This window comes from Pongo abelii, chromosome 19, assembly GCF_028885655.2.
Source record: "Pongo abelii isolate AG06213 chromosome 19, NHGRI_mPonAbe1-v2.0_pri, whole genome shotgun sequence".
NCBI lineage: Eukaryota > Metazoa > Chordata > Mammalia > Primates > Hominidae > Pongo > Pongo abelii.
In genome coordinates this window covers 51,224,968-51,250,662 of record NC_072004.2, presented here as the reverse complement: position 1 = coordinate 51,250,662, position 25,695 = coordinate 51,224,968, and the positions used below count along the sequence as shown (strand labels likewise).

General features: G+C 46.6%; 1 protein-coding gene and 1 long non-coding RNA gene across 18 annotated transcripts in view; one reads left to right on the top strand and one right to left on the bottom strand.

The window, feature by feature from the left end:
* LOC134760560 (uncharacterized) overlaps window positions 1-13,977 on the bottom strand; it is a 52,945-nt gene extending 38,968 nt beyond the window's left edge. The window contains exon 1 of one of the 2 annotated variants that reach the window (XR_010138272.1): window positions 13,855-13,977. This is a non-coding gene — a long non-coding RNA (uncharacterized LOC134760560). Of the gene's footprint in view, window positions 1-13,824 lie in introns of both variants that reach the window. The other variant, XR_010138273.1, reaches the window with a different exon arrangement.
* LOC112131566 (ribosomal protein S6 kinase beta-1-like) overlaps window positions 1-25,695 on the top strand; it is a 252,973-nt gene that overhangs the window by 100,498 nt on the left and 126,780 nt on the right. The gene's annotated exons all lie outside the window — the stretch shown is intronic.

Here is a 25,695-nt window from a genome sequence, read left to right as displayed (position 1 = left end):
GAAATAAGGATGATCAGGAGTCCTAAGGGAAACGAATAATAGGGTAATTTACACGGGGAGATGAGGGAGGTGGGAGGATCACACAGGGTAATTCTTTTGCTAATCTTTATTTTATATTTTTGCCTTTCCTCCCTCTGCCTCTCTAGGGGCAGATCCTCAGCTCTGAGATGCTTCTGGCCATCCCCAGGATTGATACCTGAAAAGGATGAAAGGGCAAGGGAGATGGGGCTGCTTAGAATAGAGAAGAAAAGGTCAAAAGGCAGTTTCATGTCCATTTTCTAAAGCCAGCTTCTACCAGGGAGATGGTCTGTGAGAGGCCACCATTAAGCCTTGGGACAGGTGAGGGATTGCAAAGGACAGTATCATGTGCTCAACTGAGTGCCATATACACCTGTACCACCAGGTTGGGATGGCCCCAAACTAAGAGTTCACTATTACCCCCTTTCTTAATTTCCCAGCACAGAGAGAATCGAGAATAGCAGGACTCTTGGAGAGAATTTAGTCCAAGGCCTATATATTCCATGGCAAGGACACCCCAAAGGCCTGGATTCTAGATCTTACTCCAGCACATACTAGCTATTTGACCTTGGTCAGACCCTGAAACCCAGAGTTTCCTCATATATACAATCAAAATTGTCATTTTCTTCGCTGAGTAATGAGGATCAAAAGGCCAGGCACTATGGCTCATGCCTGTAATCCCAGCACTTTCAGAGGCTGAAGCAGGTGAATTACTTGAGGTCAGGAGTTTGAGACCAGCCTGGCCAACATGGTGAAACCCTGTCTCTACTGAAAATACAAAAATTAGCTGGACTTGGTGGTGGGCACCTGTAATCCCAGTTACTCAGGAGGCTGAGGCAGGAGAATCACTTGAACCCAGGAAGCGGAGGTTGCAGTGAGCTGAGATTGTGCCAGGACACCCCAGCCTGAGTGACAGAGTAAGACTCTGCCTCAAAACAAACAAAGAAAACAACAACAACAACAACAAAAAAAAACAATGTCTGACAAAGCACTTTGTAAACTGCAAAGCACCCGGTAAAGGTGAGTTATTGTCATTGGTACTTGTCAATGAAGGAAACTGAGTCCTAGAGGCATTATGTGACTCATCCAAAGTCACATTGCAAATAAATGCAGAATAAAGACTTGAACCTAAGCCTCCAGTGTTCCTTCCACAGGAGAAGTAGTGTGGCATTATGGTTAAGGGTATAGCCCTTAGAGCTGTGAAAGAAGAAATTAGTCATAACTGTTGTCATGAATCAAGGCAGGCTTGATTCGAGGCTATTGTAATTGGTATAGGGACGACTGCCATGGAGTTTTGCAGTAGAGGAGTGAGATAGGGCTCAACTTCCAATACAACATGAAAAAGTGGGAATTTATAGCCAAAGAGTGGGATGGAGAGGGGGTGATTGATGGGTGAAAAATCACTAAGAGACATTTCAAGGGGAAAGAGGGATTTCTGGCTAAACCAACCTAACCAGATTTTTGCTTGAGGCAGGCCAGAATGACCAGATATCACCTGGGGAATGGTAGAGGATGAGGAATTTGCTCAGATATTGAAGGTGGAGGATCTTGCTAAACCAACTTAGCAGGATTCTTGCTAAAATCAGGCAATGCAAAGACAAAACCAAAGTCCAAAAGTCAAGGCCTGGTTGGGAAGAGGACTCAGGGGAACCTGACTTAAGTTTGTTCAAGGAGGGGCTCTTCATCAGAGCCAGTCTACCTGGTTCACCGTTTGCCAACCATGGGACTTTGGGTAAGTTGGTTAACAAAGCTGTCTTCAATCTACTTCATAGAGTTGTTGTGTGAGTTATATGCATACATGTAAAGTATACATGGCTACATATATACACGACTATAAGTATATATGCTCAGCATTTAGAATAATGCCTGCAAATGATGTCTAATAAATGCTAGATGTTGCTATTATTCAGGAAAATGGACTAAACCCAGGGAGCTTCAAAGCATGTGGAGATTCCCCCCTTATGGATTCTCTCAAAGACCAAGAAAAGAAATGAGAGTCAGATGCCACAGTAGGAGGTGAGGTTCAGCTGACATGGAGCTTCACGTACGGTAAAGCCAAAGTATCTTGCCTTGTAGTCAGGAGTCCTAAGTTCTTGTCCCAGCTCTGCCACCTAAGGCAGACCCTGGACAAGAGTGTGTCTAAGGCTCAGGTGCCTTGTCTATAAAATCAATCTAACAATCATTTCTCAACCTGTCCATACTACAGGGCTTTGGTTAGATCCAAGTCAAAAACTCATGAACTGTAAGGTTCTGTGAACATATTAATATTATTTTTGGCAATACAGCTCTCTGAAACACATTTTACAGGTGTGTGCATTGGGGATCAGGGGGTGACTAGGAAAAGTACAGCATTTTCTGCCTCTGGAAAGCATGAACAATAGCCAGCCTCCGGAGTGTGTCGGGTTGCCATTCCTTCTGACAGTGAAAGATGCTCAGGGTCTTTTGTGCACAATCCTAGCCAGGTACCACCCAAGAATAGACATGAGGGGGGTGGAACAGGACAAATTAGTTGCATACTTTACACCATCCCCTAGGCCCTACAGTGCTCCTACAGGTGAGACCAGGCTAATTGCATATATTTACATCTTTCAAAGCCCTCTGTCAGACACTCCCTTCAGAAAAACTGCCTAGAGTTTTCCAGCTGATGATCCTCTTATCCTTCCCAGGATGCTTTTGTTCCCTGCATAAATGGTTAACTCTCAATTAAATGGAGCAATGGAACATAGAGGAGTGGAGGGAAGCCACAGATAGCCCTGAGTCACAAATAAAACAAGACTGCAGTAACCTTTCATTATATGTTATCAGATTACTGTGGGGAAGAAGAGCTCTAGACCTGGGAGTGCTCACTTCTCAGAAGGAGTTTGGAAATTGGGCCAGGGATGATGGGCATAATTACAGAAAGGAATTAACCTTGGGGTCAGGAAGCTAGGGGTGAAGATAGAAAAGGGGAGAGAAGTTGTTCCAGTTGTGAAGCAAGTAGGAGTGTATCCGACCCTCTGACATGGAATCAAAGACATTTGCTCTTCACAAAGCAGGTTTCAATATACACTAATCACCTCTGCTAAGCCTCTTTGGGGGAGGTGAGCACATCTCAGCCTCTAAAATATTTTAGCCACAGGTAATGCGTTCATTAACCCTCATATAATGATAATACCAATGGTTTTGTTACTACATGTAGCACACTATATTGCAATTTGTTACGATTACAGGTCCTGCACCAGATTAGAAACTCTTTGAGGGAAGGGATTGTGTCAAATTCACTTTACACCCCTTGTGTCCAGAGCCTCACATACCATAGCTGCTTAGCAAAACTGTGTGGGGCAAATATTTGTTGAATTTAGAGAGTTGAATGTGTCATTAGAATGCAGCTTACTGCCTTTTCCAGAAGTAGGGAGTAGCAGGAGGTTTACCCCATAAATCAGTCTCTGTCTTATGTGCTGAATGGATCAGGGGAGACCCTAGAAGCCATCAGCAGATTGGAAGGAAGGAGCCTAAACTTCAAGACTGGACTCAGAGCTGAGTTCTGAATGCTAACAGTGACCATGACTTACTGAATCAAGATTTCTTGGGGGGATAGGAAAGGAAAACCCAAGGAATACTTCAAAACCACATGCTTCCTAAATCCCCATGTAAGCACCACCGTCTGACTTGGATACTGGCACCATCATTCTTGGAGGCAGAAGCATGGACAAACTGACTTACTTCCTTGATCATGAAATTCAGCCTTGGCCACAGTTTTATGTACACTGACCTTCTCTGTCCCAGACCTCTTTGTTCATCCACCATAATTAAGCAGCCACAAATGCTGCATAAAGAGCCAGTTACTACCACAAACACAAGATCAGAAGTTATTCTCTGTTACCTGTACATAAATGTTCCTACTTAATGTGTAACAGTACCTATTCCATGATTGAATGGGCTACAGGCTTATGGCTGTAGCTGTTGCATGCTGTAGCCTGTGGTTTTATGGCCCTAATTCCATAATAAGCCTTGGTTTTAATTTTTCTCCTTCTACCCTGTAGCCAGTCTCCTGGGTGTGGGGGAAGGGAGAGGACAATGGCTCTCTCTGCCCAATGGCTCTCTCTGCCCAATGGCTCTAGGCAACCTGCCACAGAAAAAAATCTTCACTAGAGCCAAATCAACCCACCTGCTCCTCCATCAAAGAAGAAGGTCACCTACCCCGTGGGGAGGAGGCCAGAACAGCCCAGATGCCCTCCACATTGGAGGTCTGAGCTTTGAAAGTGGCAAGTTTGTCCTGTAAATGTGCCAGGGCAGTGCCAGCTGTTCACGGCCCCAAGAGATGTCCTAGCTGGGGCAAAGGGAAGGAAGGGGTCAGGCAAACAGGCCAGGATTAGGAGGTCTGCCAGTTGGAGGACCTGACCCTAACCATAGGGCACAGCATCATTAAGCAGGAGCCAAGGGAAGGGGGTGTGTGACAAGCTCCATCGCTGTCTGTGGTGCTGACTCATGCTTGCAAACTAGGTCCTGATGGTTTCTCCGAACCCTAGGATTCTGGAGAATCCTGTCCAACCTTCTTTTGATTATATTTCCTTTTCTGATGACAGTTTAGCATTTTTACACTGCTGCAGAATAAACAGAATCATGACATGTGTTTTGCAATTGATGCAATGGGTTTCAAGTAATGTTTACAATTCTATCACATTTCCAACATTTACAAGAAAGTATTTTCCCTTGGGCATTTTAGGTGATCCTCTCCCTAAAACACCATTGCTATTCACATAATCTCAGCACACAGTGTAGAGGTGACAAGTGGAAAGAGGATAGCACCAGCAGGAGCTACTAGGTGAGTAAAGTTGGTCCCAGCAGGATGCCTCCCCACCTGCAGATTTACTATTCTAGGGAGCCACCAAACAACCTTTGTGGAGCAGAACATGTTGTTTGAACCTTTCTAATTTTGTAAAGTCACTTAGCATGACAAAAACTCTCCCAAGAGACGTATTTAAGAAGTAGGTGGCAAGAATAAAAAGGGAGAAACTCCATCCCAGCTCCACTCTCCAGAGAAGAAAGAGTAATGGACATACCCTAAGACGAAATCTGGTATTTTACCTGCTATAACAAAGACATGGGCTGCAGATGAGGAAAGACAGGAAATTTGGAAGAACTCAATATGAGATTATTTTAGGCCCATTTTCTTCCTACTCCTTGACCTGTATGCATTTTGGAGTGGGAGAAGTACAGGTCACTTGCTACCTGGTGAGTTTGGGCCAAGCAGTTAATCTCTCTGTATCTCTGCTTCCGTATCTATCAAGCTGATAACAACAATAATCCTTTACTATGGTTTGAATGTTTTTGTTCCCTTCCAAAATTCGTGTGTTGGAAACTCAATCCCCAATGCAATAGTGTTGGGAGATGAAGCGTGTTGGGAGATGTTTAGGTTATGAGAGCTTCTGCCCTCATGAATGGATTAATGCCCTTAGAAAAGGGTTGACAAAGGAAATTATCTCACTCTCTTTTTCCCTCCAACCTTCTGTTATGTGGGCACACAGTATTCCTCCCCTCCAGATGATGCAGCATTCAAGATACCTTCTTAGAAGCAGAGAGCAGATACTCACTAAACAGTGAACCTGCCAATGCCTTGTTCTTGGACTTCCCAGCCTCCGGAACTGTAAGAAATATATTTATGTTCCATATAGATCACCCAATCCATGGTATTTTATTATGGCAGCACAAAGAAATTAAGACATCTTTCTTCACAGGGATCTTAGGAGGACTAAATGAAATAATAAATGTAAAACACCCAAAGCATGGTGAAGACTCAATAGATGATAGATTCTCCCCTATCTTATTTTTCTCAAATATTCAATGAGACGTTGAACACCACCTCAGAAATCCAAGAAGGCAAAAGCCACTTGAACTTCAGGTTACCGAAGCTCAACCCCCTTGCCTGCTTTAAATTCAGGAATAGAGGGGAAAGGGAAGACTTTTCAAGTCAATTCTCTTGTTAAGATATCTGGCCAGATATGGTGGCACATGCCTGTAATCCCAGAATTCTGGGAGGCTGAGGTGGGTGTATCACTCAAGCCCAGAAGTTAAAGGCCAGCCTGGGCAACATAGTGAACCTCTGTCTCTATGACAAATACAAAAAATAGCCAGGTGTGGTGGCGTACGCCTGTGGTCCCAGATAAGGAGTCTGAGGTAGGAGTATCACCTAAGCCAGAGAAGTCAAGGCTGCAGTGAACTATGATTGCACCACTGCACTCCAGCCTGAGTGACAGAGTAAGTCTCTGTATTTTTTTAAAAAAAAGATATCTGAGGGAAACCTTGAGGTCATGGAAATCAGCTAGTGATAAGAGGGCCATTGCCAGCCCCATGGAATCACACTCACACTCATCCCATAAAGAAGAAAGAGGAGCATATGACTAAATAATTTTCTCCCTGTCTTTTCCAGTTCCCCACAATTCCTCTTCATGACCCCTCTGCCACAGACACAGGAAATTTTGGGAAAACAGGCATCAATGGCAGTCCTGATCAGTGCAACCAGGGGGTAAATATCACAATAAAGTGATAGGGCTGGACTAAATGTCCACTAATCTCCTTTACTCATGATCCTACTATATGTATATTCTGACTTGCACAAGCTGCTTGGAGGCAGAGTTTGCATCTTAGATTTTGGCCATGTCACCCACAGCTCTGATTATAGGCTTACCACATGAATGCACAAAACTTCAAAACATCATGTGGTTTACCATAAATATATGCAAATTTTACTTGTCAATTTAAAAATAAATAAAGTTTGGCACAAGACAGGGATGCTTTCTCTCACCACTCCTATTCAACATAGTGTTGGAAGTTCTGGCCAGGGCAATTAGGCAGGAGAAGGAAATAAAGGGTATTCAGTTAGGAAAAGAGGAAGTCAAATTGTCCCTGTTTGCAGACGACATGATTGTATATCTAGAAAACCCCATCGTCTCAGCCCAAAATCTCCTTAAGCTGATAAGCAACTTCAGCAAAGTCTCAGGATACAAAATCAATGTACAAAAATCACAAGCATTCTTATACACCAACAACAGACAAACAGAGAGCCAAATCATGAGTGAACTCCCATTCACAATTGCTTCAAAGAGAATAAAATACCTAGGAATCCAACTTATAAGGGATGTGAAGGACCTCTTCAAGGAGAACTACAAACCACTGCTCAAGGAAATAAAAGAGGATACAAACAAATGGAAGAACATTCCATGCTCATGAGTAGGAAGAATCAATATCGTGAAAATGGCCATACTGCCCAAGGTAATTTACAGATTCAATGCCATCCCCATCAAGCTACCAATGACTTTCTTCACAGAATTGGAAAAAACTACTTCAAAGTTCATATGGAACCAAAAAAGAGCCCACATCGCCAAGTCAATCCTAAGCCAAAAGAACAAAGCTGGAGGCATCACACTACCTGACTTCAAACTATACTACAAGGCTACAGTAACCAAAACAGCATGGTACTGGTACCAAAACAGAGATATAGATCAATGGAACAGAAAAGAGCCCTCAGAAATAATGCCACATATCTACAACTATCTGATCTTTGACAAACCTGACAAAAACAAGCAATGAGGAAAGGATTCCCTATTTAACAAATGGTGCTGGGAAAACTGGCTAGCCATATGTAGAAAGCTGAAACTGGATCCCTTCCTTACACCTTATACAAAAATCAATTCAAGATGGATTAAAGACTTAAACATTAGACCTAAAACCATAAAAACCCTAGAAGAAAACCTAGGAATTACCACTCAGGACATAGGCATGGGCAAGGACTTCATGTCTAAAACACCAAAAGCAATGGCAACAAAAGCCAAAATTGACAAACAGGATCTAATTAAACTAAAGAGCTTCTGCAGAGCAAAAGAAACTACCATCAGAGTGAACAGGCAACCTACAAAATGGGAGAAAATTTTCACAACCTACTCATCTGACAAAGGGCTAATATCCAGAATCTACAAGGAACTCAAACAAATTTACAAGAAAAAAATAAACAACCCCATCAAAAAGTGGGCAAAGGACATGAACAGACACTTCTCAAAAGAAGACATTTATGCAGCCAAAAAACACATGAAAAAATGCTCACTGTCACTGGCCATCAGAGAAATGCAAATCAAAACCACAATGAGATACCATCTCACACCAGTTAGAATGGCAATCATTAAAAAGTCAGGAAACAACAGGTGCTGGAGAGGATGTGGAGAAATAGGAACACTTTTACACTGTTGGTGGGACTGTAAACTAGTTCAACCCTTGTGGAAGTCAGTGTGGCGATTCCTCAGGGATCTAGAACTAGAAATTCCATTTGACCCAGCCATCCCATTACTGGGTATATACCCAAAGGACTATAAATCATGCTGCTATAAAGACACATGCACACGTATGTTTATTGTGGCATTATTCACAATAGCCAAGACTTGGAACCAACCCAAATGTCCAACAATGATAGACTGGATTAAGAAAATGTGGCACATATACACCATGGAATACTATGCAGCCATAAAAAATGATGAGTTCATGTCCTTTGTAGGGACATGGATGAAATTGGAAATCATCATTGTCAGTAAACTATCACAAGAACAAAAAACCAAACACCGCATATTCTCACTCATAGGTGGGAATTGAACAATGAGAACACATGGACGCAGGAAGGGGAACATCATACTCTGGGGGCTGTTGTGGGGTAGGGGGAGGGGGGAGGGATAGCATTGGGAGATATACCTAATGCTGGATGATGAGTTAGTGGGTGCAGCACACCAGCATGGCACATGTATACATATGTAACTAACCTGCACATTGTGCACATGTACCCTAAAACCTAAAGTATAATAATAATAAATTAATTATTTAATTAAAAAAACCATACAAAAATAAATAAATAAATAAATAAAGTTAAAACTTTGAAAACCATGACAACTGACAAATGGGGGAAAAAAAAGTGCAGCCGTAATTGGGCCAGATCTAATATGGTTGATTCTCTCTGGGCCCAAGCTCTTCAGAACCGTGGACAGCTCCTGACAGCTGGGAGAAGGGGGAAGTGGTTGAGCGGAATGGTAGAAAAACAAAAACTGGAATGTCAGAAAATGGAAAAGACCTGAGAGGTTTTCTAAATCCAATCATTTATTCTGAAGATAGAAAACTGGGGTTCAGAGAAGGGGAAAGAATTATTCTGGAGTCATGCAGTGACCAGGTGGGTTCACTCATTTTCTCATAACTCAAGAAAGTGCAAAAACAACTTCAACTCTGTAGAGTGAGACATAATATTTATATGTTTGTTCCCAATTTGAGCATTTCTGTCCCAAATGACAAAGAACAGAACAAGAGAATCTTTTTCTCAAGGTTTCCTTGTTACATTCTCTGTTGAACAAATTTAGAATAAGAGCTCCTTTCCTAGGCATGGAATCACACACACACACAGACACACACACACACAGACACATACAGGCGTGCACACACACACACACACACACACACACATATACACCACACTTTTCCCAACTATGATCTTATTTATTACTGTGCTCCTGGAGAGTGAGGGGCTTGTCTCACCTCTCTCCAAGACAAAGGCCACCTGAGTTTAGGGACCACCCTCTTCCCTCTAGGATCCAGTTGAATACTCTTTTTAGTCATCTTTCTGCATCTGAACTTTATGTTCAGCTCCCCTAACTCCTTTGGACCAGCACCCCACCAACAGAAACCAGGATAATATCTGCCCTACCAGCCCAAGAATTCCATAAGGGAGATGGCCACAATATCTTGCCAGGTTGGTGCTCCCTCTTACTGGGAGCCATACTTCCCTCATCAGGTTCACACTTCCCATAAGATGAGAATGCGGTCTCCTCCAGCAGGCAGAGCCCTGTCTTCCTCTCACTCCACAATGCTTGGGATGATAGCTCAGAAAAATGGAGCAATTATTAGAAAATTATACTGAGGCCAGGAGTCCTTTCAGCAACCAGACACCTTCCTTAAAGTGTGAAGAAAGTGCAGCATCTAGGAATCTGAAATCTCTCTCACTACATTTTTACAAGTTCACATCCTACCCCCCACCCTCCTCATCTCAGCTTCAGAAATATCTCCATTATTCAGTGTCTCCAAAAGCAGGAACATGTCTGAGAACTTTGGTGCTAAGCTGCTAATTGGAGTCTGTGGCTTGAAGGGAGGGGGCAAGGAAACAGAAGTTATTGTGTCCCAGAGACACAATTATTCAGATTTCCTTGCTTGCTGGAATCCTGAGGCTGGACTGTCCCTTTACTCCCCTCCTGAAGGCAGTCACTTGTCTGCAGAGCCAGAACTAATAGCCAAAGTATGCAAGGTGCCTGGAGGTGGCAATGGCACAGCCTTGAGAGGCAGAAAGTCTCCTCCCTAGTTCACTGATAACAAAGATCAGGCTGAATGCCTTGTTGTCTTTCCAAGCCATTCAGGCTTCTCAACTTTGGGTTTGGGAAAGTCTCCAAACTCTCAACTCTTTTTTTTTCTTCAACTTTAAAGTTCTGAAGTACATGTGCAGGATGTGCGGGTTTGTTACATAGGTAAATGTGTGCTGTGGTTTGCTGCACAGATCATCCCATCACCTAGGTATTAAGCCCAGCATCCATTAGCTATTCTTCCTGATGATCTTCCTCCCCTTGACCCTCTGACAGGCCCCACTGTGTGTTGTATTCCCCCATGTATCCATGTGTTCTCATTGTTCAGCTCCCACTTATGAGAACATGCGGTGTTTGGTTTTCTGTTCCAGTGTTAGTTTGCTGAGGATAACGGCTTCCAGCTCTATCCATGTCCCTGCAAAGGACATAATAATCTCATTCCTTTCTATGACTGCATAGTATTCCATGGTGTGTGTGTACCACATTTTCTTTATCCAGTCTACCATTGATGGGCACTTGGGTTGATTCCATGTCTTTACTATTGTGAACAGTGCCACAACGAATATGTGTGTGCATGTATCTTTACAATATAGTGATTTATATTCCTTTGGGTATATATCCAGTAATGGGATTGCTGGGTCTAGTGGGATTTCTGCTTCTAGATCTTTGAGAAATCACCACACTGTCTTCTGCAACGGTTGAACTAATTTACACTCCCACTAACAGTGTAAAAACATTCCTTTTGCTTGGCAACTTCACCAGTATCTGTTTCTTGACTTTTTAAGAATAGCTATTCTGACTGGTATGAGATGGCATCTCATTGTGGTTTTGATTTGCATTTCTCTGATGATCAGTGATATTGAGCTTTTTTTTTCATATGTTTGTTGGCCGCATGAAAGTCTTCTTTTGAGAAGTCTGTTCATATCCTTTGCTCACTTTTTAATGGGGTTGAACACTCACGTCTTAAGCATGGAAAGCCAGTACTAAAAGGGACTTTAGAAATCATCTCGTTTCATCTTCTCATTTTACAGATGGGTAAATATAGGCTCAGAGAGATTCACAAAGCAATTTAGCATTGATGTTCATCTCTGAAACTCAGAACTCCCAACCCTGGTCAGGAAAGTGGCACCGTGGTAAAGTAGAAAGGGCTCTGAAGTCAGACAGGACTGGCGTCCAAATCTTGACCCTGCCACCTGAAATGCTCTGTGTTCTTGGCAAAGTCACTTAACCTCTCTGGACCTGTTTCCTCAGTGTTTAAAATGGGGGTGAGGATAGGCTATTGTGAGGATTTAATGAGATAACGTGTGTAGAAGTGCATCATATGTAACAGATGGTCAAAGGAGTGAATTCTTTCTCCCCACTCTAATTCCTCTCAACGGCAGTCTATCTGCAGCTCCTTCTTGACCTTCCCCAGCTCTTTTGTTTTCCCCCAAAGCCTGTGCTCCTCAGCACTCTCTTTTCCTGCCCCATCTATATGCCCAACTCCCCTCCAGAGTGGGTGAGGAAGGAGGGGTTAATAACAAGAGTGCTTGGGTCCCCTCCAGGTCTCTGAAGGGTAGCAAAATTCCCATGCAACCAAGCAGAGGCAGGGAACAGAGCAAGAGTGGGAGGAGACAGGCAAGGTCGGCAAGCTGTCCTCTTTGTTCCTGGAAAATGAGTGCAATTTCCATCCCTTTCCACGGAAGCTGAGTCCAGCACCAGTGTGTGGCAACAGGCAGCAGAGGTGTTGCCGTGGTGAGTAATGGTCCTGGCTATGGCTCTGCCCTCAGCTTGTACCTCATGCCCTGAGGATGAACTTAGGGCTAATGAGTCAGGGTGAGTGATAGCTTTGACTTGGCCCTGGCTGGCACACCAGTCCCTCAAAACCCCTGCACTATTTCTTTTCTCCAGGGAGCCCTCCAAATCCCATCTCAGGATATGTTGCTGGTGCTCATTTGATTCACTGCACTGGGGGAGATGGAGGCCCAGAGAGGGGAAGCTGCTCTCTCCTGCAGAGGCTGTGAGCTTTCTGACACTCTCCAGGGCCCTGTCAACAGCCCACACAATTACCTGCAGAAGACAGAATTAAACATCAGACACAGCTGACTTAAGCGTCAGCTTGCTAGCTATGTGGCCTTAGGTAAATTACCTAACCTCAATGTTCCTGCCTGTAAAAGTGTTAATGATAGTATCTCTGGGTCGTTAAAGGATGAAGTGGGTCAGAGCATTTAAAGCACTGTGCGCACAGTGCCTAGAACAGAGTAGGCACTTTTCATGCATGATTCTCCCTCTTGTACTCATTCACAGACCCTTTCCATCTTTCTCCTCTCCACCTGCTTCTCCAAACATTGCCAGGGAGGCAAAAATATCCAAGATGAGACTCACAGTAAATGTGTTCTCCAGGCTCTAAAGGAAATTAAAAGCCGGAAATCATGTTTTTAGGAGAGGCCCAGGGGTCCCTCAAGCCTGGGTTCCCATGACAGGGTAAGAGAAGCTCCTGCTGGATCATGTCCTGATCTTTACCCTGAGCATCATTCGATGGGAGCAGAGACAGAGGACAAGATGTTAAATCTTATATCTGTCACTTTCTCTGACCGCCAGGCCCTTGGAAGGGCCACTGAGCTCTGTGGTCTACAAGAGTGGCCTGCAGGGGCCTGGGGTAAATAATGTCCACTTGCAGGCCAGGGAAAATTTGATTGAGAGGAGCATAGAGGAGGGCCCTGTGGGACATAGAGGAAGACTCTTTCAGAGCCTCTCCCTGACTACATTCACACACACAGGTGCATGCACCTGCCTGCTTGGAGGCACATCATAAGCTGCAAGCCTGACATGCATGTTTTTTTCCCAGGTAAGTAGGCGGGTATGCACAGGTGGGCCTCCTCACCTGTGTCCAGTGCTTGCAGGAGGGGCTGCATGTCCCATCTGAGTCTTAGTCCCACCCAGAGAGGACCTTCAGAAGCCTGGGTCTCATCATCAAGCCCACTGGCAGATGGCAGATATAAAAAGGCCCAGAGGAGTAAGGTGGCCTGTCAATGTCACCGAGGCTGGAAGTGGCAGAGGTGTGGCTCAAATCCAGGTTTTCTGACTCCAAATCTAGTGTTCTTTCCACCGAAGCATGCCCACAGTGCACACACGCAAGCCTACACACACTCTCACTGGCAAATGGGCACACATGCAGCTAGCAGAGGGCTCACTGTCACCAGCCCTGTTATATAGGGCTGTATTCATCAGGCTGAACTCTTCTAACACCTGTAGGAGGTAAGTATGTATTATCCCTATTTTTTCAGGTAAGGAAACCGAGGCACAGAGAAGTTAAGTCACTAGTCCAAGGACACATAATTAGAGCCCAAATGTGAATTTTGAGCAGTCTGGCATCAGAACTTGTTAACTTCCATTATCTCTGCTATAGTGCTATATCTGTGCACAGGTGCTCACACACTCACATTCATATACACACTCACATACTCACACATTGGTCTTGAGTGATCTGGGTGCTCACCCCTAGATGCAGCAATGATGCCAAGAAGAGAGAGAGGAAGCTGGCTCCGGCCCTAGGGTGGACCTCCTTCCTGGAGAAAACAGGAACATCTCTCCCAACTCTCTCTCCCCTTGCCCTGCCCCAGCACCTGCACAAGAAAAAAAAAATCCACCATTCCCTTCCTCATTCCAACCCCATCTCTCTAAGCCCACATCTGCTTGGTTCCCCAGGGGCTTCTGGTTGCATTGCAAAGATGTCCTGGCAGTAGGGAGGCAAGAACAGAATGAAATATATGTAACATCTTATTAGTAAAGGACATCTGAGCCTCTAATTAAAATTTGCCTAATGACCCAACTTCTCTGTCATTTTTGCTCTTAGAGAGATTAATTTAAGGTGACAGGTACTTAGGCAAAGGAAAATTAATTTTTCCTTTAAAAAATTAAAGAGGAAAAGAGTGGCTTGCTCCCTTATTTATTTGTCTTTAAAATTTTTATTTATTTGTCAAATTCCCTCCCACTCTTTTCCAATAAAACCTAATGATGGAGAATAATTTGGTGAAGGGAAGGAGACTGAAAGAAAAGTGTCATGGGGTAGCCTGGTGGCACCCACTTGCCCTGAGGAGGGCTGTTTGTGATTCCCCTGCTTAGGAGCCCCTGACTGCTCATTGACAAGCCTGCTGGCAAGCTGGCTGATGCTGCTCAGGTTCTGGGGGGGGAACCTGTTTCCATTTAGCTTGTTTGACTTGGCTGTGCCAGTGGTATCTGTTTCTCTATGGAACAGATGGTGGGTAACTCTCCCCCAACACCGGGCTGCAGCCCAGCTTTCCGCCTCAGCATATTTCCCCAAGCAACAGGCTGCAGCCTTGAACACACTCTGCTTTCAGGAACCAGGTGGGAAATTCAAGGGATGCGGCTGTGGTCTTTCTGTGTGACTCCTCTCCCTGTCCTTTGTCCTCCCGACTCCTCTGGTCTCTGAGTACAGAGGAGAGGGCCATCCTGACAAGGAGACAGGGGCATGGACTTCAAGATATTCCAATCTCAGAGTTCAGATCCTGCAAAAACCTATTGGGATGGGTCTAGAGATTACAGAAACATGTCCTTAGCATTCCCCCTTACCACCTTTTTCAAAAGTAGTATTCCTGGCCAGGGTCGGTGGCCCATGCCTGTAATCCCAGAACTCTGGGAGGCTGAAGCAGGGGAATCGCTTGAGCCTAGGAGTTCCAGATCAGCCTGGGCAACATGGTGAAACCCTGCCCCTACAAAAATACAAAGATTAGCCAGGCATGGTGGCCTATTCCTGTAGTTCCAGCTACTCAGGAGGCTGAGGTGGGAAGATCGCTTGAACCCAGGAGGTGGAGGTTGCAGTGAGCAGAGATTGTTCCACTGCACTCCAGCCTGGGTGACAGAGTGAGACTCTGTCTCAATAATAACAATAATATTCCTTTTTTGTCCCATAGGCTCCTCTTCAGACTCTCTGATGCTCTGTCTCTTCTCACTCTTCCCAGGGCATCCTACTCCATCCTCACCCACATTTTCATCCCCACCCCACCCCACCCAGCTCTCAGATCTCACCCCCACCCAACCTGCTCCACTCCACTTCCTAAGGCCTTTCTGCTGCTCTTTCCTCATTCTTCAGGATATTAGCTTTGAATCAGGTGTTCCCAGTAGACTAAGAGATGGAGAAGATGGGCAAGAAGAAGGGAGAGAGGTGAAGAAGGAGAGGAATCCTTTTTTCTAGACACCTAAGTCCTGCTCCTAACCCCTCTCTCTCTTTATCTCCATTTCCCTCTCCAGCAGCATGACTGATGCTGGGATATCTGTCAGGTTTTACTTCCTAGGGAGCCAAGGGAGGCTTTTCTAGCAATTAGGCCAAGGCCTCTAATCCAAGAGAGCTCTAAACACCAGGCAAACAATAACTCGGTCCACTGGGCCCTGTAGAGAGGACAGGAGGAGCAAGAGAGGTGTACTCAGGGTTCCTCTCCATCACCTGGCCACAGGGCTGGGGCCAACCCACAGGAAGGGGCTGCTGAGAAGGTGAGGGTGGGTGGAGACCAGTGTGGGGATAGATAACTCAAAAGCCCATCCATCCATAGGCTCAGTTCAGCCCCTGCCAGGCCACCTACACTGCAGTTCCCCCATGGCACAAGAGCCAGAGAGGGAAATCAGTGGTGAGGCTGTGGGCAGGAAGAAGGCATGTATGCAGGGCAGGGTGAGGAAAGCGGGATTTGGAGTGAAAAGGACCCGTGTCTGAGCTCCACTTTCACCTTCCCATGTGATCTTGAGCATGTCATTCCACTCATCTGAGCTTCACTGGCCTAGTAAGTAAAATGGAGATGATAGTAACACCATCCACTCCAGAGGATCCCTGGGAGGGACGGAAGAGCTGGTGGATGGAAGGTGACAAAGGACCCCTCCCCTACATCTGCCCACACCCGCACCCTCCACCCACTGGCCGGGGAGAGCTGCAATTTCTCTAATGCATGGAGGGAAAAGACGGGCCAAGGTTTTAAAAATGCCTTTTCATCTCACTTTGCATATATTTGCATATCAAGTTCAAGAGCCTCATCCTAATTCTGAGGATGGAAAATAAAACAAATTAACAAATACGAGATTAACAAATGCAACTCCTGCAGCAATTGTCTCCTTGGCTGTTCTGGGCTTGACACCCTGGAGACAAAGAATGCTCTCAAGGCAATCAACTTTTAATCATCTCTGGACAGAAACCCCAGACGAGGGACCCTGTCCCTCCCACCCCCACTCAGAGGTCAGTGCTGGAGGATCTAGAGGAGAGGGGCCTTGGAGAGTGGAGGGCTAGGGCCAGACTCTGTGGCAGGCAGTGACCCTTGATTTACTCCTTTATGAACTTGCAGTGCAAGGTGTGGTGGAAAAGAGCATGGCCTCAGGGCCACACTGCCCAGGTCTGAATCCTGGCTGTGCCATGTCCAGCTCTGTGCCCTTGGGCAAGTCACCTAACCTCTCTGTGCCATGTCCAGCTCTGTGCCCTTGGGCAAGTCACCTAACCTCTCTGTTCTTGGGTGGCCTCCTGTGTTAGATGAGAATAATAGTAACACCTACCCCATAGGGTTAGTGTGAGGATTGAGTGAGTTGTGTTACAGCTGTGTTCAGCATATTGTAAATGCCTGGTAAGTACTGACTAGTATTACTATTTTTATCATCACTATCACCATTGTCGTCATCATCATGGTTATTATTATTATTATGTGACAGAAAATGCCTATAGGACCAGGAACCAGAAACGCAATTTTTATTTTCATCCCACTCTTCATCCACTGGGTGGCTTTGGGGAAAATTCCCCCACCCCTTTGGCCTTTGTACTCCAACAGGGCTGGCCCAGGCACCCTTCAAGCCGTGACAAACAGATCAGGCAGAGTGAGATTTCTGCTTGTTTCAAGGCTGCCTGAAAACAGACTTTGAGGCTGATTGTCATATGCAAAACATATGTAAAACATATGCAAATCACCCTCTCTGTGGCATTCCTGAGCTCCTACACATGGGTAAGGCCCTTGGAGCCATCCCTGTGTAGCCCCTGAGAGCAGAGACACTGCCCAGCCACAGAGGCAACTGCACCCCTCAGCTCCCCTCACCCAGCTTTCTTTGGGATCCTGAGAAAAGCTCAGTTTCCTTGCTTCCACCCCTTTTTCATCCTGCCCCCACCCAGGCACCTGCCCACTCTGCCTTGGCTGCTCTGAGACTCCGTCATCATCTCTGGAGGACTGAGGGTCAGGGTCCACTTCCATGTACACCTGCCTTGCACTGGGCCTGCCACCCATTGAATCACATGTCTCCCTCACTGCTGTGAAGGTGTCAGGATCCCCATTTTACAGACGGGGAGGTTGAGGCTTAGAATGAAGCAACTTGTGAGATGTCAACTGCTGGAAGAGTGAATCGGCCCCAGGAGACCCACTCCGCCAGGCTACCTTCCCATGAGCTCCTGAGTCAGTCCAGGGCAGAGAAAGGAGAATGGGTAGGGGGAACTGGGTCGGCCACTTTTCAACTTTTGCACCCCTGAGGCAGAAGGCTTCTCCGCTCATGGAGCTGGCACTGATACTCCAGGCAGAGAATCAAAGCTGCCACCTGCCAGATTTCCAGAGCCCCATCAGTTGATGGCATCTGAAAGAGAGCCACCACAGGGTGCCACCACTGTGGACATGATCCCTGACCTGCCCCAGAGGCTGGGCTCCTCCCCTTTCCCTCCTGCCCAGCCCCAGCACTGCCCAAGCTCCCACTGCCTCCCTAAGGAAGATTTGGGAGAAATCAGAAGTCAGGGGCCAGATGCTCCAGTTCCCCACAGGAATTCTTCTTTCCCCGGCCAAATCCAGGAGAGGCCATGTCTTTGGCCGGGTAGATGTTTAGGAGGGAAAAGGGTGAAGGTCCCAACCACCAACACAGCTTCCAGGCTTCCACTAGCACCCTCAGCCAGCTGAGCCCAGCCCAGCCCACCTCCTACCCACACCCCAGCAACAGCAACCTCAGCTTCCACCTCCATTTCTCCTACCTTCCTAGGACGCTGCTCCGTCAGAGGCCCATTAAGTTGATTAAGAGGCACATTCCAGAAAGAAGGAGCCATATTTCAGCTCCTAGAAAACCCTCTGCCTTCCTCCACCTCCAACCCTTCCCTCTCTAATGTTCCTCCCCTTCTCCCCTCTGCCAAGGCCCTCCCCAGCCTGCCCTGGCCCCATCACTCACCGTCTGATCCCCCAGATTCTAGGGTGCAGAAACGTTGGCCAGACTCCATCAGGACTTTAGGGTGGGGCTGGACCAAGACTGGGCCCACCTGACATTTGAGACACGTGGTTGGAGAGGGAAACCAGAATCTATTGTATCGATCATGGAATTTAATCCTCTCAACAGCCCTTTCAAGGAATTATTACCCCCACTTCTTATAGATGAGGAAACAAAAACTGAGAGGTTAAGTAACTTGTCCAAGGTCACCTTGTTAAGAGACAACAACCCAGCCTTTCTTAAAGGCAAGGACTGTGCTTCCCCTGCTCCCCTGCAAAACCTCCCCCACATCCCACCACCACCAAGTCTGGCTTCTCCCACCCACCTCCTTTCTGACCACCCAGCCCAGCCTGCCCAGATATCAACTCAGAGATTAAATGCATCTGAATCACCTGGGAAGTTGGTTAAACACAGATTCCTGAACCCTCTTCCAGAGATTCCAGGCCTCCCGTGGGCCCAGAGAGCTGTATTTTAACAGCCTCCCTTAGTGGTTCAGATTTGCTGATAGGTTTGGAAACCACTTTATTAATCCAAATCTTTCATTATACAGATAGAAAAACCAAGGCCCAGAGGGGATATGTCATAAGTCCAAGGTCACACAGGAACAGCCCAAAGTAGGACCTAAGCCCCAATTCACTTTTTGCCCGGAGGTCCATCAGCAGAGAGCAGCCAGGCCCCAGAGCTTTTCTGGCACTACCCCTACCCTCACCCCCAGCCCCCACTTCCCTCCAAGTAACCAAACATGGAAAGCTCAGGCAGGGCATCCTGTGGGAAAGAAGTGATCTGATGACCCCACACCACTTCCCTTCTGGGCCTGGCCTGGATGTGCCTTGTGGAAAGGTCTTTGCCTTGTCTAAGTCTCCTTTCTTCCATCTGTTACTTAGGTCTCTGAGATGTGCCCTTTCTGCCTTCTGTAGGGGAGCCAAGAACCAACTGAGAATGAAAACACAACAGGGACCGGGTGCGGTGGCTCACGCCTGTCATCCCAGCACTTTGCGAGGCTGAGGCAGGTGGATCACTTCAGGTCAGGAGTTTGAGACCAGCCTGGCTAACATGGCAAAACCCCATCTCTACTAAAAAATACAAAAATTAGCTGGGCATGGTGGCACACACTTGTAATCCCAGCTACTTGGGAGGCTGAGGCATGAGAATTGCTTGAACCCAGGAGGTGGAGGTTGCAGTGAGCCAAGATCGTGCCACTGCACTCCAGCCTGGGCAACAGAGCAAGACTCCATCAAAAAAGAAAGGAAAGGAAGGAAAGGAAGGAAGGAAGAAAAGAAAGAAAGAAAGAGAAAGAAAGAGCAAGAAAGCAAGAAAGAAAGAGAGAGAAAGAAAAGAAAAGAAAGAGAATACAACAAATGCTAGGAGTGACTCTAGCCAGTTCCTGCGACAGTGTTGGGAATGAGTCACGAGGTAAGATGTCCATCCACCCCCAAAACTTTGGGGTTTGTGCTCAGAGGCACAAGCACTTGGCTTGCTCAGGATAAGAGCTCATGGCTGTGCCAGAAGGATCCTCCTCAGAGGGGCCCTTGACTGCAGGGAAGCCACTCGTTTTTGACAAATCCATTACACCTTTTTTGCAGCTGTTATCCCCACTGGATGGAGGAAACAAATCAGGGCTCAGAGACAACAGTCGGATGGCCAACCTGCTCTCAGAGTCACCTGGGACTTTTCTATTGTTACCACTGAAGTTCCTGAGTCCCTGAAAATCATCAGTTTCAGACAAACCAGACTGGAGGCCACTCAGGACAATGAGAAGCATGATCAGGGTCACAACGCATGCGTCCTGTGGGCCTCCTGTCCCCTCCCACCCCAGGGGGGGAGTTTTTTCTTTTTATGGTAAGGAATAGGTAGTGATGTCCAGGCCTGCAAAATACAAATGATAATAAACAGCAACAATACTAACATAATGCTTCTTCAATTCAAAGATGCCATTGATTTTAAGTTAAAGTCAAGTTAACAGCTTATCAGGGGCAAAAAGAGAGCTATATTACATTACATGTAAGATGCATCATGATCCCAGAATTTAAATGTTGGAGAGAAAAATAATGGGGGTCTTCAAATTGAGGAAATAGTGCAGTGATCATAACACTAACAGATGCACAGCCCAACACATGTAGGGGACTTGTCCATTGACAAAGCCCACAGAGTGTGCAGGTGTTGCTATGACCTCCGCTGCAGCAAGGGGAAACCTCCCACGGTTTCCCATCTAAACTCAGGTGTAGGTCTGTCTGTCCTAGTGGACCCACCAACCTCCCTGTCCCTGAAATTCTCCCTCAGGCTCCCAGGAGCAAGTGTCTTGGCCAAAAAGGGTGGTGTCGAGGGAGGCTCTCTGTACCCTTCTGGGGACTAACAGCATTAGCTCCAGCTGTATAATACCAATGGCCTCATAATTTACATAGCGGTTTTCATTACCTCCCTTCTCCAAAGGCTTGTTCAATAAATTTCCATTTTATGAATTCCAAAGTGCTCTGTGGAATACAGAGCTCCACCTAGCTCCAATTGCAGTGGAGAATGGAGGGGGCTAGAAAGACAGTAGGGGGCTCCCCCCAGATCCCCACAGGCCAGGGGCTAGACAGCTCACCTGTGCAGGGTGGGGTAAGACCCACAAGAATGGAGGGCACCAGGCTGGGAACAAGTCCTGGTCTCTCCCCGCTTCCTGGCTTGGTGAGCTTGAGCCTCACCTTCCACATCTGTAAACATGGGAGGGGTCAGACCTCCTTTGTGGATTGTTTTGAGAAGTAAATGAGATAATGGGAGTGTAATACTGTACCTGGCACACTGCAGTTATATGGCAAGTGCTATTTTTCTTCCTTGCTTGTAATCATGTCCCTGCTCCACTCAGGTAGTCAGTTGCCCGTCCTCTCGGGAGCCCCCAGGGTTGGCCACACTGAGGCCTCCTCTTCCTCTGCTCTTAATACCTTCCTCAGCAATAGAAGGTATATTAGTACTTACCGATGTGGAAAAGCTCCAAGACATATTGTAAAGTTAAAAATAAAAAAGCAAGATGCATTTCAAAATAACCAAGACAGTAGATTTTAAATGTCTCACCAAGAAAAATGATAAGTGAAGTGATGGATATGTTAGCATAATCTAATAAATTGTGCCAATTTATCATTAATTAGCATAATTTAATCATTCCACGTTGTATACATATATCAAAGCATCACATTTTACCCCATAATTGTATATAATTATGATTTGTCAATTAAAAATAACATTACATTAAAGAAAGGAAAGAAAAGATGCAGACCAATTTGTAGAATATGATTCCAATTCAATACAATATAGTTTTACATGGATGTATGTGCATATACATATATATGTATATATAAAGAGAAATCGGTATAATCATAGAAAAACCAGCAAGTAGATTTCGCAAACTATTAACAGTTTTTAACCTCTGAAAATAGGACTTAGTGGTGAGGAGGGAAATTTTAATTTATTTTTGTGTAACTTAGTTTAGTGGGATTGGGGGTGATTTTTACTTTGCAGTAGATATTTTTTATATAGTTTTCTAATTTAAAAGGAAAATAAAAAGATGACTTCTCCCCTGAAGAATATGAAACATCCTCCCCTTTTACTGCTCCAAGGAAGTTGCTGCCAGAGGTTAGATGTCCATTTTTAGGTGCCACGGACACTTTGAAGCCAGAAATTTTGAGGGGATTTTTTTGCCCTCACGTGAACCAGGCTCTGGGCCCTGTTCCCTCCCTCATATCCACTCCAGTCTCTGACCCCTGTCCCATCCAAGCTACCAGAGGTCTAACCCTGTTCTCCCCCGCCATGAGCCTGGTGAGTTTGGGTACCCTGAGTCTCTCTTGGAGGGGGACTAAGGGCCAATTAGGAACTGGAGCTGCGTCTCTTACCATCTTGGAGATGCACCTGTACCCACTGCAGCTGCCATGGCAACACAGCTGTACCAGGGGGTGCTGCCCAGGAAACAGGTTGCCGGGAAACAGGGCTGAGGATGAGCAGGGTCTGACCAGAGAGAAGCCTTCTCCCCTGTTTTTGAGGAGGAGGCAAACAGAGGGGAAACCAGGCAAAGATACCACCCATCATCGGTGGAGGCAGACAGGCCTAACAAGTCTCTCCCCAGCCCTGGCCTCAGTTTCTGCACTCTGTGAAGAGGCAATAGCAGGTGACTGATTCCTTAGGACCCTTTCTGGGCCTAGCAGTTGGTGCACTGGCTGGAGAAGGATAGGCCCAGAGCTAGGGTAGGAGTCTGGGCTCTGGAGCAGAAAGCCTCTGTCTACAAATCAGTCCTGTTACGAGTGCTGGACTTCCCCTGTGCCTTAGTTCCCTAGACTGTGTGAACAGGAATAATAGAAGTGCCTACCTCTCCTGGTGATTTTATAAAATAAATATAATTCGACTTGCAGGGTGTAAACTCTCAGATATTTCAGCTATTGTGACTAAAATGCCTGGCACATAGCAAACACTCAATAACTGTGTGTGATCATTAGTTATTCTTCCTCATCCTAGCAGGTCCCAGACAGCCTGCACCCTCAACTGATCCATCAGAAATTATTTGGTAAGCACTGACACTCCGCCAAGTTTTGTTCTAGGCCCTGAGGATACAAAGATGGAATAAAACGAATAAGTCTTCCCTTGTGGGACTCGCAGTCTAGCGGGGTTCTATGGCCTTCAGCCCATGGAGGGATGATAGTGACACTGTGTGACCCATGCTGGGACGGCCAAAGAACAGAGTGACGGGCAAGGGGGCAGGGAAGGTTGTCCTGAGGCAGCAACATCTGAGCTCAAGTTTGAGTAAGAACCTGGCCTGGGAGAGAAAGGCACTCCTGGCAGGGAACAGCATATGCGAAGGCACCAAGGTCAGCATGACCAGTGAGATTGTCTGGGGGAATGGCAAGGAGCATGGTCAGCTACAGTGGAGATTGGGAAATGGAAAGTGGAGAGCGCTAGGCTGGAGAGGCAGGCACCGGACAGACTGTGAATGGCCATGAAATGAATGCCATCAGCCTGAGGATGCAGAGAGCTCTAGGGAGTCTTAAGCAGGGGAGGGACAGGAGGACATCCAGAGGGGGCAAAGGCAGAGGCAAGTAGAGCAGCAGGAGGGCACTGGGCCAGGCAGAGGCCAAAGGGAAACCTTGTGCTCATGGCCCTGCTGACTCACCCCCCACTCATCCCATGGGTGCCAGGCATGATTTGAAGAAACAGCCAAGTCCAGAGGCTGAAGCAACACCTTTGTCATTTCCTCCTGAGTCTCCCAGTGACTCTAATGGCCAGGCCCAAAGGAGACCTCCCAGACGGTCTGAGCAACTACAGGATCACTGGAATCAGTGCTGTGTCTCCCAAGAGAACGTAGGTGCAGTGGGAACGCTCAGTGAGATGTGCCGCATCCAATCTATTTGTTCCGTAGAAAATCCAGGCACAGGGCTGCATAGTTACACCTTGGATTGGTGTCAGAGGCTCAGAGGTGGAAGAGGACTTGGAGATCTCACCATCTGGCCCTTAAAGATGCTGCAACCCCCCTAGGAGGGAGTCACCTCATTTTCCTCAGGCCCTTTCTTTGGAGGCCAAGAGTGCTCTAAGCTCCTTGGCATACCGGAGCTGCTGTGAGCAGGAAACGGGGGTGGCAAACTTTCTGCAGGTGGGAGCCCAGTGACACCGCCCACCCCTAGTTCTACAGACAAGGAAACAGAGGATCAGCGAGGAGTGACTGGCACAATGAGTCATAAGCAAGTGGAGGTTTGCAGCTCCTGGACCAGGTCACCTGCCAGCCTCCTCCTCTATCCTTCTAAAGAACAAAGCAGGCTGTGTCTGAGGCCCATGCCACCACAGAATCTCAGCTCCAGCCTGAACCTGAGGCAGCCTGAAGAGACAGACCTGCTCCTGTTCTTTCCTTTTCTTTTTTGTTGTCATCTTTTTTTCTTTTAACCTGACCTTGAGCTCAGCTTGGTTTGAGGAAATAAAGTGAGGGTTCTGAATGGCAGGATGGATGGGGAGGAAACTCAGGGCTCAAAGCAAGACTCAGCCCTTTCTGGTTCCCCACGGGCCCCAGGATTTTTACATTTTCAGCTGGACTCAAAATAGAAGGGGTTTGGAACAAAGCCCTAGAAAGGGTCATCACTCAACTGGGAGCCTAAGAGAAGACAAACACTGGGGATTAGGAACATAGGGAGCACCCACTTATAACCCCTTGGCCTGTGAACATCCTCCTTTAAGCACCAGCCAGCTGGAGCCCTCCTGAGCCTCCATGAATCTTCCCCTGTCCCACCTGCAACTGAGAATAAAGCAGGAGGGGAGGGAGGAAAATGAGGGAGGGCTCCTCCCACTAGACCATGAGGTCCTGAAGGGTAGGAATTGGGGCTTATTCATGGGTGCGTCCTCAACATCAAACACAATGAACTGCATTCTCTCTAAGTTCAATAAATACGTCATATTGGAAGAAAGAAATATTAATTAAGCACATATTATGAACCAAGCTTTCTTCTAGGAGAATTCTCTTGTTTTGCCTCATTTAATCTACACTTCAACATGCTCAGAGAATTGTGGTTGTCCCCATCTGGCAGAAGAGGGTCTGAAGTTCAGAGAGGTTAACTTCACTTCCCAAAGTCACATAGCTCATGAGCGGCAGGGTCGAGATTCATACTCACAGCAGCCTGGCCCTGAAGCCTGTACTTATTCCTCCTCACCTTGCCACCCTCTGATGCAGGGGAGCTTCAGGGGAGAGAACACCTGGCTCTGGCAACCAGACCCCCATGGAAAAGCTCCTGGGTATGGAATCCTTTCTCAGCTCTGCAGTTCAAGCTTTCATTTCAGCCTGGTTCCGGGAACGGGGCCCTGAGTCAGTGCCTCATTTGGTGTTTGAGAATAAATGTCTACAAGGAAATAGGAATTCTTCAAGTGACTTTTTCTCCAAATCTGACCTTTAGGGCTTGCTTCTAAAAGGCACAGTGTCTGGGTGTCTACAAGAGGCTGGGGCACTACATTAGAAAGACAGGCTGGGAAGGCAAAGGTCCAGGGAGAAGGGGACAGTGTGACTCCCAAGTAGCCGCCTCATCCTCCTGCCACCCTGAGATTAGGACGCAGGTCCCTCAGTGAGGCCAGCCAGTGGGAGGAGAGGAACTTCATGCCTTCTGAGAAATAAGGAGGTACC